This window comes from Prionailurus bengalensis, chromosome D4, assembly GCF_016509475.1.
Source record: "Prionailurus bengalensis isolate Pbe53 chromosome D4, Fcat_Pben_1.1_paternal_pri, whole genome shotgun sequence".
Classification (NCBI taxonomy): Eukaryota; Metazoa; Chordata; class Mammalia; order Carnivora; family Felidae; genus Prionailurus; species Prionailurus bengalensis.
In genome coordinates, this window is record NC_057359.1 from 60,897,399 (window position 1) to 60,924,746 (window position 27,348).

At 45.9% G+C, this 27,348-nt stretch overlaps 1 protein-coding gene and 1 pseudogene across 1 annotated transcript in view; one reads left to right on the forward strand and one right to left on the reverse strand.

Moving 5' to 3' along the window:
- Positions 1 to 27,348, reverse strand: part of GABBR2 (gamma-aminobutyric acid type B receptor subunit 2) — a 350,606-nt gene that overhangs the window by 101,663 nt on the left and 221,595 nt on the right. The window lies entirely within an intron of this gene.
- Positions 21,710 to 22,148, forward strand: LOC122475132 (annotated as a pseudogene).

Below are 27,348 nucleotides of genomic sequence, written 5' to 3' on the forward strand. Positions count from 1 at the left end.
TTCTGAAAGGATCACTTTTATGCAAATAGACCACTTTGCACAGCTGGGAAAGATGCAGACATTGTGGACAAGAGGACATTTCGTGTCTTGATAAAGGTGGAGATCTAACTTACCCATCTCCTGCCAAGCTTTGAAGAACTCCAAACACTTGTAGGTATAAAATGTGGACAAATTTTGCAGAATCTTTTTTTAAAAATTGTATTTAAATTCTAGTTAGTTAACATACAGTGCAATATTGGTTTCAGGAGTAGAATTCAGTGATTCATCACTTACATACAACACTCAGTGCTCATCCCAACAAATGCCCTCCTTAATATCCATCCTCCATCTAGCCCATCCCCCACCCACCTCCCTCTATCAATCCTTTATCATTAAAAGTCTCTCATGGTTTCTCTCTCTCTCTTTTTCTTTTTCCCCCCTTCCCATATATTCAACTGTTTTGTTTCTTAAATTTCGGGGCACCTGGGTGGCTTAGTCGGTTGAGTGTCCAACTTCTGCTCAGATCATGATCTCACATTTTGTGAGTTTGAGTCTGCATCGGGCTCTCTGCTGTCAGCACAGCACCCACTTCGAATCCTCTGTCTCCCTCTCTCTGCCCTTCTTCCATTCGTGTGCTTGCTCTCTCTCTCAAAAATAAATAAACATAGGGGTGACTAGGTGGCTCAGTTGGTTAAGTGTCTGACTTCGGCTCAGGTCATGCTCTCACAGCTCGTGGGTTCGAGCTCCACGTCAGGCTCTGTGCTGACAGCTCAGAGCCTGGAGCCTGCTTCAGATTCTGTGTCTCCTCTGACCCTCCCCTGCTGGCGCTCTGTCTCTCTCTCTCTCAAAAATAAACAAATATTAAAAAAATTTTTTTAAATAAACATAAAAAATTATTTAAAAATCCACATGTGAGGGAAACCATAGTGGTATTTGTCTTTTTCTGACAAATACCATGTCATATACACATATACATTTGTATATATACATGTATGTATACATACATACATACATATATATCTTCTTTATTCCTTTATCAGTCAATGGACATTGGGCTCTCTCCATAGTTTGGCTATTGTTGATAATGCTGCTATAAACATCACGGTGCTTGTACCATTCAAATCTGTATTTCTGTATCCTTTGGGTAAATAACTAGCAGTGCAATTGCTGGATTGTATGGTAGCTCTATTTTTAACTTTTTGAGGAACCTCCATACTGTTCTCCAGAGTGGCTGCACCAGTTTGCATTCCCACCAACAGTGCAGGAGGGTTCCCCTTTCTCCATTCTCACCAACTTGTTTTTCTTGTGTTGCTACTTTCAGCCATTCTGACAGGTGTGAGGTGGTATCTCATCATGGTATTGATGTTTATTTCCCTGATGATGAGCGATGTTGAGCATCTTTTCATGTGTCTGTTAGCCATCTGGCCGTCTCTTTGGAAAAGTGTCTATTCATGTCTTCTGCTCATTTCTTAATGGATTATTTGTTTTTTGGGTGTTGAGGTTGATAAGTTCTTTATAGATTTTGGATACTAACCCTTTATCAGCTATGTCATTTGTTAGTATCTTCTCCCATTCCATTGGTTGTTTTTTAGTTTTGTTGATTGTTTCCTTCGCTGTACAGAAGCTTTTTATCTTGATGAAGTCCCAATAGTTCATGTTCACTTTTGTTCTCTTTGCTTTCAGCCATGTGTCTAGTAAGAAGATGCTGTGGCCGAGATCAAAGAGGTTGCTGCCTGCTTTCTCCTCTAGGATTTTGATGGCTTCCTGTCTCACATTTAGGTCTTTCATCCATTTTGCATTTATTTTTGTGTATGGTGTATTTTCTGCATGTAGCCATTCAATTTTTCCAACACCATTTGTTGAAGAGACTGTCTTTTTTTCCATTGGAAATTCTTTCTTGCTTTGTTGAAGACTAGTGGACCATATAGGAGTTGTGGGTCCATTTCTGGGTTTTCTATTCTGTTCCATTGATCCATCTGTCTGTTTTTGTGCCAGTACTATACTGTCTTGATGACTTACAGCTTTTAATATAGCTGCAGAATCTTTATTAGTTAAATGAAAAAGTATATACTGAAATCGTCTTCGAAACTTGGACAGAATGACACTCGATTGGAGTATGAGGTAGGGATGAGAACCTCCCTTCACTTTGTAAACAAAACTAATTACTCCATCTTTGAAGTAAGAGCTGTCACATTTTAGTTTTTTTCACAACAACTATTTTTACTAACAGTAGCTCCTCCTTCTGTCTCAGGTAATGCAATGGAAGGAGGCCAGTGTCCAAGTATCACAAACCTGGACAGTGCCCCCTCGGGCAAATTCCTGAGCACGGAGCTATGGACCTAGCACAGCTCCTGACCTACAGCAGGTGCTCAGTAAATGGCAGTAGTAATTCTTATTGAAAGATGTTTAATAGCAGAGAGCTTTAATAAAAAAGATTTAAAGTACCAGGAAGCTTTCCAACCCATAGGCAAGGATTTTCCATAGCATACGATTCCATCTGTCAAAGGGATAAACTGTTGGATCTGGGTCCAAGGTGTCCTCACCTCTCAGAAACGTCAGCCCCCAAGTGACTGAGTTCTCCAACCACATGAGCCAATGGGTGGTGTAGAACACACAGATACATAACGGGCTATTTAGAGGGTCTGTGCAGAGAAGAAGCCAGGAAGCTCCAGGAAGCCCCCTTCTGAGGAAGATGTGCCATCTGATTCTTTCCTGAAGGAATTACCATGGCACATGTTGGGTCTGACCACTAAAGCCAGTTGTGTTACCCTGCCCATGGCTGACGGGGGCGGGGGCACTATCCCAGCCAAGTCAATGTCAATAAGACACAAGGACACATGGACACAAGGAAGCCCACACACCAATCAGGTGATTTTCACGAAATTCTGCCCAATAGGTGTCTTTCCACAAATGTTTGCCTATTCTGGGCCAGGTTCTTAGCTTCTAGGTGCTGATTCCTATCCTTGGAGAGATTTATATCTGATTAGGAGAGACAAATAAAACAAGTTTGCCACTAAATGAACAAGATGACTTTAGTTAGTGAAGAGCGCCATGAAGAAAATAAGAGGAAGTGGCTGGGCGAGGGCAGAGGTCTATTGCACAGTCAGGAAAGACCTCACTGAAGAGCTTCTAGAAGAGCTGAAGGCTGCAAGACAAGAGGGAGATGCTCCAGGGGAAGGGCAGAATCAGGGCAGGAACAGAAAGGGTCAGGGTGGGGGAGCACAGCGAGGGAGCAGGTAGGTAGGCAGGGCCAGGTCACATCCGACCTGGAGGCCATGGAAAGCTCTGGAGGGGATTTTAAGCACAGGGAAGAGCCCCGGGTGTGGGGAGGCTGAGCAAAGCTGTACTGTGATCTGATGTAAGGGTTGAGCAGATCGATCTGACAGCTGGATAGAGAATGGATGGTAGTATGGAAACAAGGACACAGAGAAACTTGGGCTCTGGCAGCCGGTCATCGCGGTGTGTGGTGACAGTGGCTCAGGCTAGCATGAGGACCTGATTCTCTCTCTTGCCAGCTCAGAGTGCACCACCAGGGTGGCTGGACATTGTGGCCTGAACAGTAGTGGACTGCCACGTGCCTTCTGTCCGGGTCGCCACTGCGGAGTACTGTCCTAGTGCCCCCTTGGGAAGAAGGCACTCATTTCCCCAGCTGTCAGGCATCCTGGCTGCTGCTGAGTTGCCCAGCACCCCAATGGAGCTGTGCCAATGGCAGTCATGCCCCCTCCCCGGGGGGCAGCCGACATCCGATGGTCAATGTGAAGGGACACAGTTCTACCCCCTTCATCAATTCTGGGCAACTGTGAAGGAGCATGGGATCCAGAAGCCCCCATGGGATGGCTGAGGTCATGGTTACAGCTGATCAATTTCAACTTGTCCCTTTGCCCAATCCTGCTTCACTTCCTCCCTCCCAGGTTTGGTTCCTGATCAACTTCCTGTATGCAGATCTTTGTCTCAGAATCTGTTTCCTGGGCAACCCGACCTAAGACACCTGCCACCAAAGGTCATGGGGACTATGTCTTTCTTGCATCCTGAAGGAGCCTGCATGAGAAGACGGTGGGAACAGAGGCGATGGGTTCTGAGTAAAGCCCTTGCTTCAGCCTCACTGTGGCCTGGCATTTCAGCCAGGAGGCTGGGCTGGCTTTGCCTTTCTTAAAGCCCAGCTTGAGCAGGGATTTGTCTTGCTCTTCTCCCCACACACATATTCTTTATGTCTATATAAATGCCGTGACTCTCTTTAAGCTTTCGTCGTGTGTGATCCCAAGGCTATAACTGAGCATCATCACGTGCACTCGAGACCAGTTCCTGTGACGAGCTGCATTCCAAAGCAACGGAGTTGGGTAGCTCTGGCTGGCATGGTGGCCGAGTTCTGTCTGGTGGCTCACAGTCTATATCCTCCTGTGTGCTGCAGGGACCCAAAGTCCGAAACCACATTCCCCACCATCTCCTGCCAGCTGGTTTCCATTTAGGTTCTGCTAATGAGAGGCATTCACAAGAGATTAGAAAGTATGCATAAGGGAAAAGCTATATTTTTCCTGCTTTGGCTGTAGCAGCAGGAGTTCTGAGTGACTGCAGGTGTCTGTGGACCCCAGCATCCCTGAACTGGCAGCGGGGGGCAGGGGGGCTCTGAGCTGACTGCTCAGTGGCCAGTGGTGGGGTCTCCACAGTAGCAGAAACAGCAGCAGCAAGAGCCTCAGAGGCCAGTGTCCTTGGGTCCCCATTATTTTATTTGCATTCCTAATCTGCTCTGGGGTCATTCTTAAAACTCCTCAGAAGTTAGAATCCATTATCAATCAGCATGCAGTCTAGAAAATAGAAATCACTTTGTGCATTTCAGAGGCAGTGCTAATACCATATCCCTTCTGTTCCTGCAGCCCAAGGGGCTTAGTAGTTTCTGTAAATACTTATCTCCAGGGACAGCACCTTCCTGTTTTGCTCCTCCATCCTTTTCAACAAAGTTGTAACCGGTTCCCTGTATTAAATCTCCCTCTGAAATGCCTGAAGTGGTTTCTGTTTTCTTGACGGCATGCTGATTGATAATGGAGTCTAACTTCTGAGGAGTTCATAAAGAATGACCACAGAGCAGATTTGGAATGCAAATAAAATAATGGAAGTAAAGCCACCAAGTGGATCACTTACAAGGAATTTTTTTTTTCTTCCTGAAAGAGATGTTGCTAATGTCAAAGAAAACAGTCTGTTTCATAAAAGTCGATCCAAACAAACAGTTCAGGTTGAATCGGGAGCAATAAAACTGCATTTCTTTGTTGGAGAAATCTTCAGAATGCACAGGATAACACATGGAAAAAACTTCCCTTTCAGCATTCACCAGACAAGAGTCAACACTGCCCCCAGTGTGACCCCGAACAGTCACTGAGTGTTTCTGAGCATCAATTCTCCTATTTGAAAAATAGGAAGTGCAATACCTACTCGTCAGGATTGTTTGTGAGAATTAAGGAAGGTATTTATGAAAAAGGCATAACACAGGGCTGCTGCACATAAAGGGTAACTCATAATTCTTCCAGGGAATTGGAGTTAGCAGAATTTCACCTGGTGTCAGTTCAGAACCCCCAGGAAAATCAGTGGTGAATGAAATGTACACTAAGGATTCCAGTAGCCAGCAGGATTCGGCAGCTTCCTCTTAGAAAAATTGTTTCCATTGTTCACCTTTAATGTGTCACTACTAAGTGAGGGAGATTTACTCCAGTAGCGCCTGGGTGGCTCAGTTGGTTGAGCCCAACTCTTGAGTCTGGGCTCAGGTCATGATGCGAGGGTCATGGGATCGAGCCCTGCGTCCAGCTCCACACTGAGTACTTGAGATTCTCTCTCTCTCTCTCCCTCTGCCCCTCTCCCCCAATTGCATTCTCGCTTGCTCTCTTCTGCAAAAAAAAAAAAAATTTTTTTTTGTTCCAACAGCAGTTTATGAATTGTATGTGTCAAGTCCTACATTGGAACTCTTTTTTCTTTCTTTCTTTCTTTCTTTCTTTCTTTCTTTCTTTCTTTCTTTCTTTCTTTCTTTCTTTCTTTCTTTCTTTCTTTCTTTCTTTCTTTCTTTTTCTTCTTTTCTTTCTTTTTGGTTGCTTTCAATTTCACAGCAGGGGCTAGGGATGCCCAGCCCCAGACATGATCTGATGTCGGGCTGGAGCTGGAGGCTGGACAGAATGAAGACTTGCTCATCTCAGCCTAACCCTCTGGAGCCCCGGGCTCACTAAGGGGCATAGTTTCTGCAGGTCATGTGCATTTAGGGAAGAATTTCCATCTTTAATATGACCCTAACTACACTCTTGTCCCTGGCAGTTGATTGGTCTCTGGGAGGTGTGAACAAGCATGCTCATCTGACTGCTTGATTTGTGCTTTGAGGGAACAAGATGTGCCCTGACATGTCACACAGGCAGCAGAATCTCTAAGGAGTTGGAAACCGAAGGGGGACAGGAGATCCTGGTCAGCGCACTGCTGTCTGCGTAGATGATCCAAGCCCACCTTGGACTGTTCTGCTGCCAGCCTTCCAACCAGGACAACGCTGGTTTCAAATGAACCATGAGGACTTGGAGAAAATACTGGGGCTTGAATGCTGGTCAGATTTTCCATCAAGGGTAGAGGTGCTGGGGCACCGGGGTGGCTCAATTAGTTAAGCATCTGACTTCGGCTCAGGTCATGATCTCCCAGTTTGTAGATTCGAGTCCCGTGTCAGACTCTGTGCTGACAGCTCAGAGCCTGGAGCCTGCTTCGGATTCTGTGTCTCCCTCTCTCTCTGCCCCTCCTCCACTTACACTCTGTCTGTCTGTCTGTCTCTCTCTCTCTCAAAAATAAATAAACATTAAAACAATTTTTAAAAAGGCATAGAGTTGCTCATCATGTAGGCTTGAAGAAGGTGCCTTCTGTTTTCCAAAGGACAGCCAATTAAAAGAGAAATATCAAACAATTGTGCATGTCTACCCACATGCTCTACAAAGGTGAAAAATACTTTTTTTCTGCCTGTGCCTTAGACTAATATAAGTCATATTTTGCATTCTATTTGAACTACTTTTCTTACATGAAAATGCTTTTTATAGGTCCAAGCCTGGAGAAAAGTTTGATGAATCTATTGAGTTTTGGGCAGTGGGTGTGCAGGGAACTAAGGGGAGGGGCAGGATGGGAGGTGTGGCCTGTCCCACAGCCACCCTTCTGAGGGACCGTGATCTGATGGTCCAAAGGGTTCCAATGGTGATCAGTCACAAAGCTAGCGAGCCTAAGGCAGGGCTGGGCGCAGGGGAGAGGAGAGAGATGAAGAGAAGATGGTTGGGTAGATGGGCCAAGAGAAGCAGGACCAAATCCTTTCCTTCCAGTTACAATGCAAGAGTCAGGCTTGTTTAGAATAGCAAAATATCAGAAATGAACAGAATGCCCACATAACAGAACAAGTGCCAAGTAAACTGTGATGGACACATTATGAGATATTATGACAACATGCATTCAATCAACTACCACCTAACACCTGTTGGGCACGTGCTAGACAGGCATCTGAGGAAGGGTGAGCAATGTCAACACTGTCCTAGATCGCGTGGATTTTGTAGTGTGGTGGGAAATGTAGACATTGCACAGTGAATGCACTGATAAATATGTATTCACAAACTACACTAAGTGACACGAAGGAAAAGAACAGGGTGCTACGAGAGAGAACTACAGCAAGAACCTAACTTAGAGTGGGGGTCAAGGAGGGCTTTTCTGGAGAGGCGGCATTTGTGCCAAGATCTGAAGGAGTTAGCTAAGAGTGAGGGAGAGAGGGTCCTGGGAAGAGGGATTGTAAGTGCGAAGTTCCCAAGGAAGGAGACAGGATGAGAAACAAGAGTTGCTGAAGATCCCGGTGGAGCCGAAAGAGGCACCTGAGGAGGAGATGAGCAGGGAATGTGATTGGCAAGGCAGAGAGGTGCAAGGTCATGTGGAACCTTACAGGCTGTATCAGGGATGCTGAGCTCAATTCTGAATGCCAGGGGCGCCGATCTGAATTACACACACTTGAGCATTCTGTTACAAACGCTGCAAAAAAGTTATTTGCAAAGTGGAAAAAGTGATTTGTGATTGTGCCAGACAATAGCCAGTTGTTCACCAAATCCATTTCCTTTTCCTCTCGGGCACATGGTTAAATTGCACTTTCTAACCCCCTTTATAGTTAGGTGTGTGACCATGTGAGAGTTCCAGCCAATGGGATGTGGGTAGAAGTGGCCTACGGTGTGCCAGATTTGGCTCATAAAAACCTCCCATAATGTCCTTCACGCTCCTTCACTGCCCCCATCTGCCAACTGGATTCACTGAAAAGTGAACTCTGAGGCCTAAGGAACAGAGGGGACCCAAGATGGAAGAGCCTGGGTTCATGAATCATCATATGGAAAGGCTTTTCACCAACCAGAAACATCCATTTTGGACTTTGCATATTAGAGAAATCAATTTTTACTGTGTCAATCCACTAAGATTCTGAGATATCTTTGTTATAGCAGCTGGTGTTATTTATCCTAACTAATAACACAGTGTGAGTAAAAAAAGGGTAAAAATCATATTTATAGTATACTCACAACTATGTAAAAATCACTCTTACCAAATAAAAATGTTAAACGCTCGTTGGTTTTAGGTTGTGTGATTATGGCTTTTTCTTCCTTTTACGCTTCAATATTTTCCACTATCCTATGATGCGTATGTATTATTCTCATAACAGGAAAACTTTACTGAAAAGTTTTTTTGAAAAGATGTTATAAGAAGGCACATTTTTTTTTTTGCAGGCAAAAATAGCAACATCATCACCAACAAAATAATACTCCCTCTTGGAATAGATTAATTTTTACTGACAGCTTTGAGTTTTTGTGAATAAGAGCCAGAGATCTATGCAAGCATAGCACATTTCCCCCTCAGCTTGGAATAATGGAAAGAGCAACCAACAAGGGGTCTGAAGACACAGAAGCAGGCTGTGCTCTGCCATTTAGGAAGTGTACCTGGGACAAGTCCTTTCTCAGCTCTGTTCTCAGGTTTCCCTCTGCAGAACACGCAGAGATAACATTCTTTAAGTTATTTTTAGCTCCACTGAAACATTTGTGTACAATATCTGAGATTTTTTTTTTTTCTGGGGTTATTCCTCATTAATCAATTCTCAACAACAACCCCAGTCGGATGCACTGTGTGTTATTATTATCTCTATTTTACAGATGAGGAAATGGAGGTGCTGAGAGGGTAAGAAATCTGCCTGGGGTCACGCGACTTGTAGGCAGGACTGGGATTCACTCTAGATTTGTCTGACTTTAAGCTTATGCTTCTAACTACATTCTACCCTGCCCCCTTGTGCAAGAACTGGTCACTGATTTGAAAATGAGCTCTTTGCAAGGGATCAGAGTGAGTCCCAACTTGGTTGAGGGGAGGGAGCAGGGGTAGAGTAGGTGGTAGGTAGGGGGAAGGAAGATAGCTAGTCAGAGATGTGTTGATAAATGTTTAACAATGGGCTTTTTGGAGGAGGGTCCTGGTTTGTAGTGTTTGGGAATTTCTATGGTGTAAATACTCCCACCAAGGCAGATTTCCAGCTCTCAACCATTTAACAACTGGTCCATCAATTCTTGATAATTTAACAAATGGCCTTGGCTCTCTTGGGAGACTGTAGGATCCGGCTCCAGCCCATTGGTGGCCAGGCCAGTCCTCTCAGGCTTCCACAGTAAAAATGTGAGGAGGAATGCAAAATGCTTAGGTTTTTGTTTTTGTTTTTTAAGTTTATTTATTTTGGGGGAGAGAGAGAGAGAGAGAGAGAGAGAGAGAGAGAGAGCGCATGAGCAAGGGGAGGGGTAGAGAGGGAGAGAGAATCCCAAGCAGCTTCCACACTGTTAGCACACAGCCCAACACAGGGCTTAATCTCCTGAACCACAAGATCATGACCCGAGCCGAAACCAAGTGTCGGACACTTAACTGACAGGGCCACCCAGGTGCCCCCCAAATGCTTAGTCTTTACCTGCACAAGGGGTGGGTGAGAATCTGTTCTCAGAAATGGGGCAGGGGGCTTCAGAACAGAGCGGGAAGAGCTGGAGAGAAGGGACCTGTACTGCTTATCTGTCGTTTCAGCTCCCACACTGCGCGGCTCCGCTCAGCTCTGGACAGAGAGAGATGAGCAGCCCAAGCAGAGGTGAAGACCCAAAGGTTATCACAGGTTGGGAGATCCAGATACCCATGCAATCTGTCGGGTTGGGGGTCTGTGTTCCCTGGGCCGAATGACATTTGCTGAGACTGTTTCTGAACAATTAAGCCAGAAGGGGCTCTGGGCTCAGAGGGGGAGGTTCAGGGTTCTAGTTCTAGGGTTGTCACCAGCCCCTGTTTGCCCATAATTATGCTCCCTCCTCTCAGCCTCAGTTTCCTCACAGAAAATGAGGGAGCAGTTGCTATATGTTGTGTCTGTTGAGAGCTTACTCTGGAACAGGGCATGCTTATGCTAGGCCCTGGGGAAATGCAATGATTAAGCCACAAAGTCCTAGTCTTCTAGAAGCTCCCAGTCTAATGAAGGTGACAGGCAAAAGAGAGAGAGAGAGAGAGAGAGAGAGAGAGAGATACTTACAAGGCAGGAGAGGGTGGGTACAGAGGTATGAGCACAAAAGGAAGGGCACTCTCTCAAGGAAGGGCATGGAGGGGACAGAAAAGGATGAGTGTGAGTTAGCTGGGCAAAGAGGATGAGAGAGGAATGTTCTAGGCAGAGGGAAAAGCATATGCCGAGGCTGGAAGCAAGAGAGAGCTTGGCTCTATGAAGGACCAGAAGGAAGGGCAAGGTGGCTGGCGGGTGGTATGCAAGGGGCAGGGAGGTTGGTGGAGGCAAGGATGGCAAGAGCCCACATCAGGCAGAGCTTTGGACCTCATGTTGCAAATGGGGGCCACAGAAAGGTTATTATAAACCAGGAAGTAACAAGTCCAACACCCTCTTTAACAAGAAGGAAATCCTCTCATTTGTGACCACATGGATGGACCTGGAGGACATCATGCTAAATGAAATAAGCAAGATCTAGAAACACAAATACTGTCTCGTATCACTTCTGTGTAGAATCTACAATAGTCAAACTTATAGAAACAGAGAGTAGAATGGTGATTGCGAGGGGCTGGAAGGAAGGAGGAATGGGGAGATGTTGGTCGAAGAGTACAAACTTTCAGTTATGCACAATGAGTAAGTTCTGGGGATCTAATGCACAACATGGTGACTGCACATAACAATATCGTATTGTATATTTGAAAAATGCTAAGCGGGTAGATCTTACGTGTCCTTGTTGCAAGAAAGGGAGGCAAGGAGGGAGGGAGGGAGGGAGGGAGGAAGGAAGGAAGGAAGGAAGGAAAGAAAGAGAAAGAAAGAAAAGAAAAGAAAAAAGAAAAAAAGAAAAGAAAAAGAAAAGAGCAAGGTGATGGGTATGTTAATTAGCTTGATTGTTGTGATCACTTGGCAATGTATTTGTATATCAAATCATCAAGGAGTACTCCCCAAGTATATAAAAATCCTATTTATCAATTATGGCTCAATAAAGCTGGAGGAAAAAAAGCTACTTTGGTGTTGTGTGGAAAATGGACGGGCATGAGGTAGGGGACTGGATGCAAGGAAGCCTGTTGGAAGCTGTGTGAAATCCAGGTGAGAGATGCAGGTGACAGAGCTGTAGAAGAGTCCATAATTCAAAAGATGGGAAGGAGGTGGAATCCACAGGGCTTAGAGATGCCGCATTTGAGGGCTGGGGAAGGCGACATGAAGAATGGCTTTCTGGTTTGGCAGACAGATGGTGGTGCACTCCTTCCTTACCTGCACAGTCGGCAGAAGGGAGCTGCCCCAGCCAGTGAGTGGGGTCTTTGCCCAGCTTCCGGGATGGCTAGCTGAGCCCTGTAGCTCTAAAGTCACACGCCATGAGACCCTCCTCCAGGCTTTTTGCCCCCAGCCCCAACCTCTCTTCTTTCCTGGTCATTTGCAGATGCAAGCATCCCCACGATTAGAAATACTTAATTTTGCTTTACTGTATTATGTTCTATTTTTGTTAAATAGATTAGTCTCCACCAGGAAAACCAAACTGCTGACCAGCCGACCTGAAAGTCTGAGACATGCAATTTGCAATCTGTCAGAATCTTCACTTTCGGCCAGGGTGGGCTGCAGACTGGCCTGGAGGGGGTGGGGCAGGGCTCAGACAAGGCAGCTGGTGCAGCAGTGGTCCAGATGCAAGGGCAGCGGGCTCGAGCTGCAGGGTGGCCGGGCAGAGCGAGGAGTGCGCTGCAGAGTAAGGTTATGGGAAAAATGGGCAGGACTGTGGAGCTCATGGACAGGTAACTCAAAAAGGGCACTCTGCTGGGAGGCGGCCGCCTGGGTTCTATCCCCTAATTACTTCGGTCTCCTAGTCTCCTAGGAGTAGTTTCCTAGTGTGTAAGGAGATAAAGTTCATATTATCTGAAAGCTGGGCCCAGAATTCCTCCTAGGAGGAAATGATCTTGGTTAGGAAGGAACCTTGATTAGCCTCCTGGGTAGAAAGGAAGAATGTCGGCGAGGGGAACAGAAGGAGCTATTTTCTCGGCAGAGAAGGAGGCCCAAGAGGGGTGGGAGGCCCGGAGAGACCACCACGAAGGAAATGGCCCCTAAGACGGGGAGGGTGGCGAGCAGGAACAAGGTCAGGAGTAAGTAAGGTCCAACTCAAAGTCATTCAAATTATATTCTCTGGTACAAACCCTCTCTACTTGATCCCCAAACCTACACTGGAACCCCTCACAAGTCCTTGTAAAGGGGATGGCTTTCAGGTCCGTTTGTTCTTGTTTTGTGTGGCTGTCATAACGGAGGAGGGGTCTGAATTTCCTGCATGGGTCAGTGGGGCCCAGAGCTGAGGAAAACCTCAGGGATCATGGGCTGGTCCAAATCCTGAATGAATTCAACACAAGCAGAACCATGAGAGCACAAGCCTGCAGGAATGTGAAGAAATCCTGAGGTTGGTCATCCCTGAACTGAGAGATGGAGCTTCCTGAGAACCTTTCCAAGATCCCAATGGCTGACATCAGGTTACACACAGAGGCTGGAGTAGGGCAGGAGGCTCTCCAAATCTTGAATGCGTCTTGCTTTCTCCATCTGTACAACAGTCTGTGTGTGTTTGCATTGCCAATGCATGTGTATGTGCATGCGTGTACACACGTGAGGGCATATGTATGTGGCAGTCTCCTTGTCTCCTCCCAGCCCTGGTGGCCCTCAGCTCAGTCCCGATGAGTCACCAGTCCCACCTCCCACCTTGGAAAGAGCGGGCTGGGCTGGCAGGAAGGCGCCTGATTGAGAACCCATTCTCCCTCTTGGCTCAGCTCCCCCATTAGAAACCCAGATGGCTCCATATGCGGTTTGGGGACTATTCACTTGGCTTCATGGGCTAAGCCTAAAAATCTTCCATCATTTAAAAAAGTCTTCCACCAATTCTCCTGGGAAGGAAAGAGGAGTCAGCAGGGGCAAAACCAGAAAGGGAGGGAAGGGCAGCTGTTGGTGGCCCCACCTACTGAGGTGGACTCAGCCTTCGGGGGTCAGGAAGCTACTTCCAGCAGCAGAGACAGAATGATGGCTGTGGAATGCCAGGCGTGGATGAGGTGGGTGTCTGAAGCTGTTTTCAGAGCTGGAGTGGGGCCAGCTGAAGCTCCGAAAGATAAATGGAGGAATGTTTTTGCTTAAGATGGGTTCTCTCTTCCCTTCCACTTCTGGCCTAGGCTTGAGGGGCTCTTCTAAGACCCCTGTTCAACTTATGGGTCCAGCTGGTGAATTTGAGACATAATTCCTTATTATCAAGAGGATTTGCACCTGGTTTATAGCTGTCGAACATTTTGTAGCGGACATTTTTCTTGATCACCAACCGATCCCCATTTGAATGATAATAGTACCCTGATTTCAATTTAGAGATGACGTTTTCAGGGGCTGTGATAGCCACACTCTAAGATGGCTCCAATGATTCTCCCCTACTGGTATTCACACCCTGTACAGTCTCCTCCCACATTGAACAGGGCTGGTCTGTGTAACCAGTAGGATATTACAGAAATGGCAGAGTGTGGTTTCAAAACTAGATCATATAAAGACACTGCAGCCTTAGCCTTGCTTTCTCTTGGATTACTCATGCTGGTGGAAGCTGGCCACCACGTGATGAGGACACCCAAGCAGCCATATGGAGAGGTCCATGTGGTGAGGAACTAAGTCCACCAATAGCCACCATTAGTAAGCCAGCCATGGCAGGGAGCTATCTTGGAAGCAAATCTCCACCCTCAGGAAGCCTGAAGATGACTTTAGTCCCATCCTGCCTGCAATTACATATATTAAAGACCCCAAGCCAGAACCTTCCAGCCAAATCACTCCTGAATTCCTGACCCACAGACACTATGTGAGATAATAAATCTTTATCGTTGCTTTAAGTTACTATGCTTTAGGATAATTTGTTATGAAGCAATAGATAACAAATACAGGGTCACAGGAAGTAAGAGAATTCACCCTGGATGGTTCCAAGGAAGATACTTTATTAAGGACTACTATAGAGTGAGGGAACAGATTAAGGGAACAGACACAAGACAGCATTGTGCCCATAGACTAACAATGGCAGGAGCTGTTATATGCCTTGGAACAGAGGAGCAAGGGAAGAAATAGTGTCCTCAGAACTTCACAAGAGTGGGAGGCAGAGAAGCCATAGCCTTGGAGGGAGGGCACAGCTATTTCAAGAGATATGAAAGCAAGGCTGGTGGCTGCCCCCTGACCTCTCTCTCTCCTCGGTGGCTTTCAATCTCCTGTCTGCACTCCCCACTGGCTAAATCCAGCCAGAAACCCCGAGGACAAGGGATCCCGGGTAACGTCGACCATGGCAACAGCTTCCCAGGGCACAGAGAAGGGCAGAGAATGGATCTGTTGGAGGAGAGACAGAGAAGAGACAAAAGCCACCCAGAGATCCACCTGGCCCCACTCTGACTTGTTGAAGTTTCATGAAACTTAACTCTATGCAGGGCTGAATCACATGACTTAGACTAAGCCAATCAGTGCAGCCTTCTAGTTACAGTGATTGGTTCAGGTATGGGCGCATGACCCAAGTCAGCCAATCAACGCACAGAGGACTCACTTCCAGGGATTTTGTTGGCATTACTGGGGAAACAGGTTCCCTGTCTTGCTGGACTTGGTGCTGTGATGTGGGATTCAGAAGCAACTGTGTGTGCAGAGGCTGAGAATGGCACTGGCAGAGGAGAAAGCAGCCCCAGAGAGGAGAGATGGAGAAGCCTCATCCTGGACTTCACCGGTATCTTTGGGGAGGGACGGTTTTCTATTACTTGTGCCAGAAGAGTCCTGAGTGACACATTCTCATCCACAGCCTTGATGATCCTCATGGCATCTCTCTGGGGTAGGCTGGGCAGAGCTCATTAATCCCATTTTGCACATGAAGAAAATGAGGTTCCGTTCTCTTTATCACTTGGCAGCCAGTTCATTTAAATTCGTCATTAAGTTCACTATACCAGCCTAGGTTTTTGGAATATATTTCGCCCTCACATTGTATGATTTAAAATTTTTGACTTCTGTTTCAATGGCCTTGCTGTGTATATGCCTGTAATCGAAAGGTGCCTCAAACTCTCTTTAGAAGTAGGTGGCCCTCAATTATTAATTTTAATCAAACAAGCAAACAGGTGATGGTGGTCAGGAAGATTTTGCAAGGTCACACATCTTTGAGGGGCTGGATCTGAGACTGGAAGGCGGGACTGAAGCAGGTCCCCAGGCCCTTTATTGTCCCCAATGGGAAATGTCCTTCTTTCAGTACTTCCTTTGTTTCCATACTCTCCTCTTCTTCCTGCTTCTGCGTTGAACCCATACTCTGGGGAGTACAGTGTGAGGGCTGGTAGTGGGCAGGTGAGCGCTCAAGGCTACCTTGCAAGGGATAGGCCAATGGCTCCATGGTGCCCAGGGAGTCTGGAACAAAGCAGGGGCACTTTTCCCTCTGGTAGGGGAGGCAAGAAAGAAAACATCTTCTGACTACTCAGTTAGCCAAGAGCTTCCTAGGACCCATAAAATATGGCCTCTGATTTCTCTGATGGTGTCTGTGCTTCTCCCCTCACTGACACCATTCCGGCTACAGTGGCCTCCCTGCATTTCCCACACACTCCAGCTTCTTTGCCCGCTTGATAATTTTTTGATTAGACATCAGACCCCTCGCTGGGTGCTAGATATTTTTAAAACTCCTTTAAATGTTCTAAAGCTTTGTCTGGGACCTCATTAAGTTACTTGAAATGAGCTTGACCTTTCTGAGGCTTGCTTCTAAGCTTTGTCAGCTGGGACCAGAGCCACCATTAGTCTAGGGTTGATTTTACCCCAACTGCTGAGACAGTAACCTTCTGAGGATCTCCCCGTGTGCTATGAAAGTTTCCCAACCCGGCTGGTGTGAACATGGATGGTTCCTGGCCCTGCATGAGCTCCGAGGATCCTTCTGCCTGTTTTTTTCTGCTCGTGCTTTCTCTAGTCTCAGGCGGTTCCCTCACTACATCAGCAGGTGCTGACAGTCCACAGCTGAAGACTTGAAGTAGCCCCTTGAAGCTCTGCCGCCCTCCCCTCTCATGTGGCTCTCTCCCTTCCGCTACTCTGCCTGCAAATTCTAGCCTCTTGGTTTCTCTTAATTCAAATTTTCAACTCTGTCTCCATTCACATTGTCAACCAGGTGGACTGCGGGGCTCTGTGTGGGCCGTCCTTCCTGTGCTGCCGCCTGGAAACCCTCCAGGCAGTAAGCTGGGCAATCCGAAGGCTCACGTCCTCTGTGTCCCTTCTCTCAGGAGTCACTCTCCTCTGCTGTCTGTAATCCAGTGTCGGAAAACTGTTGTCACACATGATTTCACCGGTTTGTCAGCTGCTTAAGGCAAGAGGGTAAATCCAGTTCCTGTTACTCCTCCGTCTTGGCCGGAAGCTCCCCCTACCCCAGTGCTCTAGACATTGTCAACCTAGACTTTCACCCTGGTGGTCCACCTGTCTGGATCACTTTTACCCCAGACATGGCATGGCTCACTCTTGTACCTCCTTCAAGTCTTTTCTCACACACCACCTTCCCAGTGAGGCCTCCTCCGGCCATCCTGTTTAAAACTTCCTGGGGAGCCCGGGTGGCCCAGTCAGTTCAGCGTCCAATTATTGGTTTTGGCTCAGGTCATGATCTCACAGTTTGTGAGTTCAAGTCCCTCACCGGGCTCTGTGCTGACAGTGGGGAGCCTGCTTGGGATCCTTTCTCTCCCTCTCTCTCTCTGCCCTTCACCCACTTGCGCTGCCTCTCTCTCTCTCAAAATAAATAAATAAACTTAAAAAAAAAGCACATTTAAACTTCTCCTTGCTCCCCCTCCATTGGTGCCATTTCTAATTCTCCTTCCCTTCCTGCATATTTCTTTCTTCTTCCTTCTTAAATAGCAACTGTTGCCTTCTAACATACTATATAATTTACTTATTCAATATGTCGATTATTGACTCTCTCCTTGTACTAGGTTGTAAATTCTTTGAAGGAAGGGCTTTCTGTTTGTTTGATTCACTGCTGTGTTCCTGGATTCCAATACAGTGCTTGGCCCATAGTAAGTTCTCAAAAATTAGTAGTTAAGTGGATAAAAGGTTGAGAAGATGATAGAAAGCCCACCCCTGCCAAAAGTGCAGCTATGAAGGTTGAGAATCCGATGTGTGTGTGGAAGACTAGCTAATATCCCTTCTGTATGAAGAGCAGCAGGAGGAGAAATACCTGGAAACACAGGTTATGGCTGGAGGTAAAGGTCCTAAAATGCCAGGCTCTATCCTATAGGCAGTGCGGAGCCACGGAAAGTTTTTAATGAGGAATAACACGCTCAACAATTATTTAGGAAGAATAATCTGGTAGGTGTAAAAAGTGAGAGCCAGAATAAATGAGAAGCAGAGGAGAGAGAGAAGAGAGGTGGTAGTTGGGAGTTCACAGAGTCGGCAGAGCTCAGCAGGTGGAGGGAAGAGTCGAAATGATACCTGTATAGATTTTTCTGTAGAAACATGGCGGGTGTGAGAGTGCGAATTAGGTTCCAAAGGATTCCACTGAGGGAGGTGGGGAAGTAGACAAAGGTGTAAAAAAAAAAAAAGGGCATTTGAAGTGGCTGCCATCAGGCCCAAAACCTGGACTCTACTTCCCACCTTGTGAACGTGGGCAGGCTACCCAGTCTCTTGAACTGGGTTTCCTCATCTATAAAATGGTACCAAGCATATCTCCTTCACAGGCAGGACCTGCCCCTGGGAAACTCGGTACTTCAGGTGCTTAGTAAAGGTTGGTTTCCATCTTGAAAACCTTTTCTCCTTCACTACTTCGGAGTCCCACGAGGCCTTAGAGATCAGAGAGCCCTTTCTCTGACCATGTCAGGTAACATCCCCATGATCTCACAGATGAACTGAGGCCCAGAGCTCAGCCCCAGCTGACATCCACTGACTGTCCAGTGGAGGTGGGGGGGGGGGGTCATCTGATAAGTCCCACTGCCTGTTACAGTCACTGCTCACAAAAGTTGGGGTGAGGAGTGTGAGCCCAAGGAGAAGACACCAAGCCGGGCATCTTCTCCACATCCTACTGCTGGGGGGAAATAGGACACGTTTCCATTATACTGAAGTTTAGAACCTCAGGATACTCTGTTCACAAGAGACTTTAATTCCCAAGACAGCTGTCTGGTGGCTAAGGTCATTAAATGTGGATTACTGAGGCAGCTCTTCATAAGCTAGTTGATAGAATTACTAGATTTGAGGATGAACAGAGAATTTTTTTGGTGTGTTTCGGAAAGTACCATAGAGCCTGTATACACTGCAGGGACCCTGCCAGATTACTAAAGGGGAATGATAGTGGTTATGTGGATTGAGTATCACTACTTATGGCCTACTAAAGATCCCGTGTGCCTGAGGGAGAATCTAGGTCACTGTTTTATCACATATGGTGGCCCTGTAAAAATATATACGTACGTGTTTATGTATGTATATGACACATACATATGCATATATAAAATTCTGCATTCTTGATGTTATTGCACCAAAAGTCTACTAGAGCCACAATCTAGAGCTGATCTATCACAACAGGCATTCATTGTATGTGCCCTAAGGTTTCAAGCCTCAAGAGTTTTTCAAGCTGGCCTCTGGTCTATGTTAGGCAAGACCCTACGTAGTTGTTTCTACATACTCAAGATTAAATTACATGATATGCCCTCAGTTAACTGGAATCCAACTAGTGGGGATCCAACTCACTAGAGTTTGCCATTGAGGAGAAAGAAGTTCCTCCAGCCTCAGAAATTCGAGGCTCACATGAGAGCAGGACATGTTCAAGGCCTCTCTGATGTCTACTTCCCCCTTTTCTCCGCTCCCTGCTCCATTTATTTCTAAGTGAGAATCAGGGTCCATCTAAGATATATGGGACAGAAAGGAGAAGAGCATTAATAATGGCTGAGAGCCTATAGGTGCCAGGAACTGAACCAGGTAGCAATGTGTCATCTAGTCCTCATGACAACCCTAGGAGCTGAGTGTTCATACATCCTATTGTACAGATGGGAAAAGTGAGTCCAAGGGCTTACTAGCTAAAGTCCCTTGACTAGTAAGGGCCAAGACTGGATTAAAGTCTAGGTCTTTTGAAGTTAATATTATTTTAATACTATTTTTAAGTCTTCCTTTTTTTTTTAAGTGAGACCTAAAGTACTATATAATCACTGCAAAAAATTTGAAAATGAGAAATAAGCAAAGAGAAAGAGTTCCATCCAGAGACACTCACTGGATAACATTTTGGAGTACATTCTTCTAGTCTTTATGTATTTAAAAGTTGGCTATCAAAAGTGAGGATTAAAAAAAGTTGTTTTTTTTTTAAATTAAAAATACAGCTACCCTATGACTCAGCAATAGCACTAGTAGGAATTTACCCAAAGGATGCAGGAGTGCTGATGCATAGGGGCACTTGTACCCCAATGTTTATAGCAGCGCTTTTTTTTTCAACGTTTATTTATTTTTGGGACATAGAGAGACAGAGCATGAATGGGGGAGGGGCAGAGAGAGAGGGAGACACAGAATCGGAAACAGGCTCCAGGCTCTGGGCCATCAGCCCAGAGCCTGACGCGGGGCTCGAACTCACGGACCGCGAGATGGTGACCTGGCTGAAGTCGGACGCTTAACCGACTGCGCCACCCAGGCGCCCCTATAGCAGCGCTTTTAACAACAGTCAAATTATGGGAAGAGCCTAAATGTCCATCAATGGATGATTGGATAAAGAAGATGTGGTTTATATATACAATGGAATACTACTTGGCAAGGAGAAAGAGTGAAATCTGGCCATTTGCAGCAACGTGGATGGAACTGGGGGGTATTATGCTAAGTGAAATAAGCCAGGCAGAGAAAGACAGATACCATATGTTTGCACTCATATGTGGATCTTGAGAAACTTAACGGAAGACCATGAGGGAGGGGAAGGGGAAAAAAAAAGTTACAGAGAGGGAGGGAGGCAAACCTTAACAGACTCTTAAGGACTGAGAACAAACTAAGGGTAGATGGGGGGTAGGCAAGAGGGGAAAGTGGGTGATGGGCATTGAGGAGGGCACCTGTTGGGATGAGCACTGGGTGTGGTATGGAAACCAATTTGACAATAAATTATATTTAAAAAAAGTTTTTTTAAGTGAGGATCTACCATAAAAACCTTTGTTTTATATATTATATATGTAAACATTTATATATATAAATGTTTATATATATATGCTTATATATATAAATATATAAGTGGTACTAAGCACATCTCCTTCACAGGCAGGGCTTGCTCCCAGGAAACTCAATACTTTGGGCACTTAGTAAATGTTAGTTTGTATATATATATATATATATATATATATATATATATATGTGTGTGTGTGTGTGTGTGTGTGTGTGTGTGTGTGTTTATTTTTGAGAGAGAGAGAGAGAGAGAGAGAGAGACAGAGTGCAAGTGGGGGAGGGGCAGAGAGAGAGACACACACAGAATCTGAAGCAGGCTTTAGGCTCTGAGATGTCAGTACAGAGCCCAACGTGGGGCTCGAACTCGCAAACCATGAGATCATGACCTGAGCCGAAACCAAGAGTAGGATGCTTAACTGATTGAGCCACCCAGGCACCCCTACCATAAAAACCTTTGTGACCTTCCCCCTTTACACTGAAGAATATATTGTGAACAATCTTCTATGTCATTAGTGCTCTATAACAACTACTTTTAACGGCTGCCCTTCCAACCCTCTAGCTGGCTCCTATTCATTCTTGAACCTCAGCTCAGTCATCTCCTTAGGAAAGGCTTTTCTGATCCCCAGCCTCTGTCAGGCCTCCATGCTATAAGTTCTCAACACACCCCATGGCTTTCTTTCAAAGCATTTTCCACAATGTATATTCAAATAGTTATTCACATGAGTATCTGTTTAGTGTCCATCTCTTCCCTGGTACAAGAAACAAATCTGCCTTGCTCAGCGCTGTAACTGTAGCATCCCCCTCCCCACGTCCTTCCGCTGTAGGTGGTAGTAAATATTTATAGAAGAAGTGAATGAGCAAAGGGAAACAGTCACTTCCCAGCAGTTGTGCCAGGTATTTATTCTCTGGTTTCATCACTGGTAATAATTCCATGGCCCAGAAGGGTGTTTTATTAGTTCTTGGACATACAGTTAATCTTTCCCCTATAAATATCTGATTTCTCCTGTTGTTCAAGCCAAAACATACATACATACATACATACATACATACATACACACATACATACATAAAGTGATATATGCTGCCGCCATGATGGCGCCCATGAAAAAGCTTGTGGTGGAGGGGGTCGAAAAAGAAAGGAGCAAGTTCTGAGGTTTACCTTCGACTGCACCCACCCTGTACAAGAGGGGGTCATGGATGCTGCCAATTTTGAGCAGTTTCTTCAAGAGAGACTCCAAGTGAGTGGCCAAGCTGAGAGTCTCGGTGGAGGGGTTTGTAACCATTGAAAGGAGTAACAGCAAGATTACTGTAACTTCTGAGGTGCCCTCTTCCAAGAGGTGTTTGAAACATCTCGCCAAAAAATATCTGAAGAAGAATAATCTACATGATTGGTTGTGCAGAGTTGCTAATAGCAAAGAGAGTTACGAATTGCATCACTTCCGGATTAACCATGATGAGGAAGAGGAGAAAGATGAGGATTAAAATTCATTCATCCGGACATTTTGTATGAGTTCTTGAATAAGACTTGGGAACCAAAGATGAATAAATAAAATGATATTGATGAGTTATGGCTTTCTTCCTTCTTCTACTGGGGATCCCTCAATCATACACGGCCCTTTACAGTTTGTAGTGCACCTTCCTTAATTCATCTGCAGAGCCACCCAGCAAGGGGCTCTTGATCACTGGTCTCATTTTGCAGAAGAGAATGAAAAGATTAGAGACCTCCCCAAGGTCACCACTGCTAAGATGTAGGGGACAGCATGCGAACCCAGGTCTGCGGACCCCATGTCCAGTGCTATTTCTGCCACACTGGGCTGCCTATCCCAGGAAGGTAAACAGCCACCCAAATGAGACAGTGTCACTTCAGTTTTGCCCCGCATTTTCAACCAAAGCTTTCAGAGTCATTTTTGCAACTGGAACATTTCTTAAAGGAAGAAAACTAGTTCATCACAGTAATCAAGTCTGTCATAGAGGATGTGTGATGATGTTTGAAAATATAATCCTATGAACATCAGAACTGACAACTCTGAAACATCTCTAGGCTAAATCTGCTAATAACGGTCTTTAGCATTCAGGTTGGCACTCACATCAGTTGGTGTGATATATTTCACAGCAGAAATGCCCTAACAAGGAACTTCCTCAAAGAGGAACTGTGTAGGGGACAGTTTTTAATGAGGCCCAATCCCTGAAAGGGTGAAATGTGAGTGGAGAATAATGGCATGAAATGAAACATGTATTTCCATGAGTCAGATGACAAGATGGGGTCTCACATCAGAAAATGCAGCAAACACTTTCTAGAGGTCAGGACTTGTACAGAAAAGGAGTCAAGACACCAGGGCCATCACCTCTGTAGATCCTCCCAGAGAAAATGTGCTTTGATTAGAATGAAGCAGACACATATGAATCGCAATTACCTCTTCTAGGCCTGCTGTTCACCCACTCATTCCTTCTCACCCACCTATCTTCCCACCGACTCACCCACTCATTCATCTTTGTTTAACCACTGACCTGCCCATCTATCCATCTACCCAGCCTTCCATCCACCTACCCACACACATCCATCCATCCACTCACTCATCCATTCAACCTTCCAACTATCTACCCACCTGCCCTTCCCCCCACCCATTCACTCACCCATCCAACCAGCTAACTAGTCTTTCCTGGATATCTACTATGATAAAGCCCTTAGGAGATGTTGAAGAGGTGGGGGACAGGTGGTGACAAAAATATCTGATGTATTCGTTCACTGACCATCAGCTGAGACTCTAATATAGGTCAGACCGTGAGAACATTCATAGAGGTGAATCTTAGAAAGATTCCCCCCAAGGAGTGGGTAGAAGAAGCCTCCATCATAAAACTAACCAAGTACTTGGAGTCAAGATGATGGCACAGTGGGGTTGAGTGCAAGATTCGACACACCGTGCTGCCTGGGGTCCAGTGAGGGAGACAGGTTTCAACAGCCACCACCAGCAGCTTACCCAAAGCAGCCGGGCTCTTGTCTGTTTAATGGACACCCATCCCCTGGCCAAACACCATTTTGTTTTATTACTAAAAGCACACAGAATGTGGTGAAGGGGCCTTAAACAGAAAGAACATTAATCCTATCACAGAAATCTCATGTGCAAAAGTATAGTATCGTTGGCTGGCTTTGGTAACCAGGCAGACTGCCCAAGGAAACCACTGTTCTGTTGGTTTCTCTCTCTTTCTCTGCCTTTCCCTCTCTTTCTCTCTCTCTCTTTCTTTCCCACTCATTTATGATTAATTTCTTCACCTTGGAAGAGGATGACCAACGTGCCTTTTAAGAGACAGAGAAAGCAAGAAGAAACAACCATGATGTGCAGATCACCTCCGTGGTTTCTGCAGGATCCATGTACCATCTGTGCTCTTCTTGACGGAATATCTGCCTCTTCGAACTAAAAAAGAAACCTTATCTTGCTACCTCAAGTGCTAGTTATATTTTTATCGTGCACATTAAAATCAAACACAGCTATTAAAATAAAGAGTGTGGGTCTGGGTCCCAGCTAAGACTGTCCCTACTCCACCTCTGGGGCGCTGTCACGGGACCTGCCACCCTGGCTGCTATCCTTGGGCCCTGCCTGGGGGCCCCGACCGGGGTGAGCCGACCTAAGGCCCCAGGGCAGCTGCCCCGTTCAAGGCTTGGCTTCATTTTTGTTACTGCAGAAATGTGCTTGCTTATTTTTTCATCAACAAGGAGGGTTAATGGAGGAGTCTTCCGAGGAACAAGTTTAAAAGAAAAAAAAAAAAAGTAATGTTAAATGTAATTTTAACGTTAATGTAAATGTTAACTGAGGAACAATGATATTGAGCTTATATGTAAGATCTCTTTTGAAAAACAAGTTTGAAAACCAGTGGAGTAGCTTGATAAAGCTAGACACATGATGATGATGAACACCTGTAAATCACATATTTAGGGGTGTGTGTGTGTGTGTGTGTGTGTGTATATGCTTAATTGACTAAGCCACTCAGGTGCCCCCGCCTGTGTGTGTGTGTGTGTGTGTGTGTGTGTGTGTGTGTATGAACATGTGAGTCCACCTGAGTGTGTTTGCTTGGGTGCATATGAATGTGAGAATGTGAATTCCCAAAGATGGTAAGAGCTGCAAGAAGGCTGCTGGAGCAGTGCCATTGGGACCCACCAACCCCTGTACCTCCTGCAAAGTTAATCACAGGTGTTGGAGGCAGCTGGCGTCCAAATGTACCCTTCCGTAGCATCCTCGTGATAATTTAGCACCCATCGTGTCCAGCACCCTACACGCATAAACCTCTGTCATCCCCACAAGCCCCTACGGTAGGCCCTATTATTTCCTGTAGGGTAGTCTGAGGGGGCTCTGCTCAGGGCTCCTCTTTATGGTTGAAGCCCCGTCCTCCAGCTCCCAGGAATACTGGCGACTGAGGGTCCCAGCTGGGTCTCAGAGCCTATTTACAGGAAGCCCTACGTAAGGCACTGTCCCCATTTTACAGACAAACTGAGGTGCAAAGAGATTAAGTTCTTGCCCAGGTTTACCTGACTAGCAAGTGAAACCAAGATGTGAACTTAGGAAGTCTGTTTCCAGAGTCCGTGGTCCTAAGCATTTTACACTATTGCCTCTTAAGAAGGCAAAGGCGGGCGTGCCCCCGACCCCCACCAACCCTGTCCCTCCCACACCCCCTTCCACAATTTACAGTGCCCTGACCAGATTCCAGGCCTAGCAGCTGAGTAATTTGCCAATTACTGTTTAAACAAGAGTTCTAGAAGGCTTCTATTCCATTGAGAAAGAAAAGGGGTGGGGAGGGTGTTGCAATTCCACGAGAAAATGGATCTTCCCAGCTGCCTCCGCCCCCTGACACAGGGCTAGCCTCACTCGGTGTCACATCCGAGTGTGTGTGAGTCTCCTCTGCTTCACGAGCACACACAAGGGAAGCCGGCATCCATCAGTGTTTAAAGCTGTGTGTCTTGTCAGCTGAAGTTTATGTCAGCTGCCCTCTCCTGACGGCAGAAGGCTTCCCTCCTCCTTAGCAAGTGCACAGGCTAACATACCTTGACACACACTGAGGGGGTATTCTGGCCTCATGCGGTGAGAAATGCACGTGGTACGTTACGGGGCTCTTCACGTATGGTTTTCGCACAGGATCTGGGTCTATCTTTACCGGAGTATTTTCTCAACAGTGGGGATCGCTAATATTCAACTGTATTGTTTACTTTAAAAATGTTGCTTGCTATATTCTCAACATTTTAAAATGTACATTCTTTTTTTAAAGGTCTATTTATTTATTTTGAGAGAAAGGGAGAGAGTGTATGCCCATGAGTAAGGGAGGGGCAGAGAGAGAGAGAGACTGAGAGAGAGAGAGAGAGAGAGAGAGAGAGAGAGAGAGAGAATACCAAGCAGGCTCCTTGCTATCAGTGCCATGAGATTATGATCTGAGCCAAAACCAAGAGTCGGACGCCTAACTGGCTAGCCACCCAGGCGCCCCTAAGACGTACATTCTTTTTCTTTTAATGTTTACTTACTTTTGAGAGAGAATGAGAGAGGCAGAGAGAGAGGAAGGCACAGAATCTGAAGCGGGTTCCAGGCTCTGAGCGGTCAGCACAGAACCCGACTTGGGCTCGAACCCCACTCAAACCGTGGGATCATGACCTGAGCCGAAGTCGGATGCTTAACTGACTGAGCCACCCAGGTGCCCCTAAAATTGTACATTTTCAAGTTTCTGTGTGAAACTTTTGCTCGGCTAATTGCTATTTGGTTAGCAGTAGCTTGCCAATACCATATAAATTTCTCTCTAAACTTAGTTACCAAACTACTTATACAGTTCTTTACAAACAATTTTCAATATAAATAATAAACAAATAAAATCAGCTTTATCATAATAAATAATAGCTTTAAAATGATGGCACCTAATGGGGAGTTAATGTTCGATAGCTACAGAGCTGCAGTCCGGGAAGATGAGGAGTTCTGGAGACGGAAGGCGGTGACAGTTTGCACAATGCTGTGAATATGGTTCATAGCACAGAACACTGCACTTACAAATGGTTAAAATGGTAAATTTACGTATATTTTATCACCATAAAAAAAGAAAGATGGGGCTAAAATGACAGAGAGCCGCTGCTGCAAAAAAAGCTTTATAACGTGAGGGACCAAAGCAAATAGTTGTAAAAGAATTAAAAAAAAAAAAAAAAGATCACAGCTGAGGGTGAAGTGTGGTGCTTGAGCTGGGCCTGTCTGAATGAAGTTACGGGTGACTCTGATTTTCTTTTTGGTGCTTGTCTGTACCATTTACATTTTCTTCCTGATCACATATTATTTTTGTAATCTGAAAAGGACACGTGTATGTTATTTTTAAATATGTGAATGAGAAGAAGGAGCACGGGGTTGTAAATACCCCCACTCCTCCAGTCAGGAAAGAAGTGAGTTAAATGTAGGGAGCTGCTTCCAGGACTGGCTGGCCAAACCAAGAGGCGCAGAACTTTCTCCCTGGGGGTGTGGGGGGTGGGGAGGGGTAGAAGCTGGGTGGCAGGGGCGCTGCCCCCTAGAGATGAGGAGCCAGGGTCCTGGCTTCAGCTCTTGCATTTTACTAGGGCCCCGCATTCCTCACCTGGAGGAGTGGGTCGTGAGAAATGCCGGTCTCCCTGCTTCCTTTCATCTCTGTCCTTCTCTGGCTTGGGACCCTTTTGCCCCCTAATGGAAGATAGCTTGTATGGGTGCAGAATAATGGTTAACCGTGAGTGTTGACCCGTG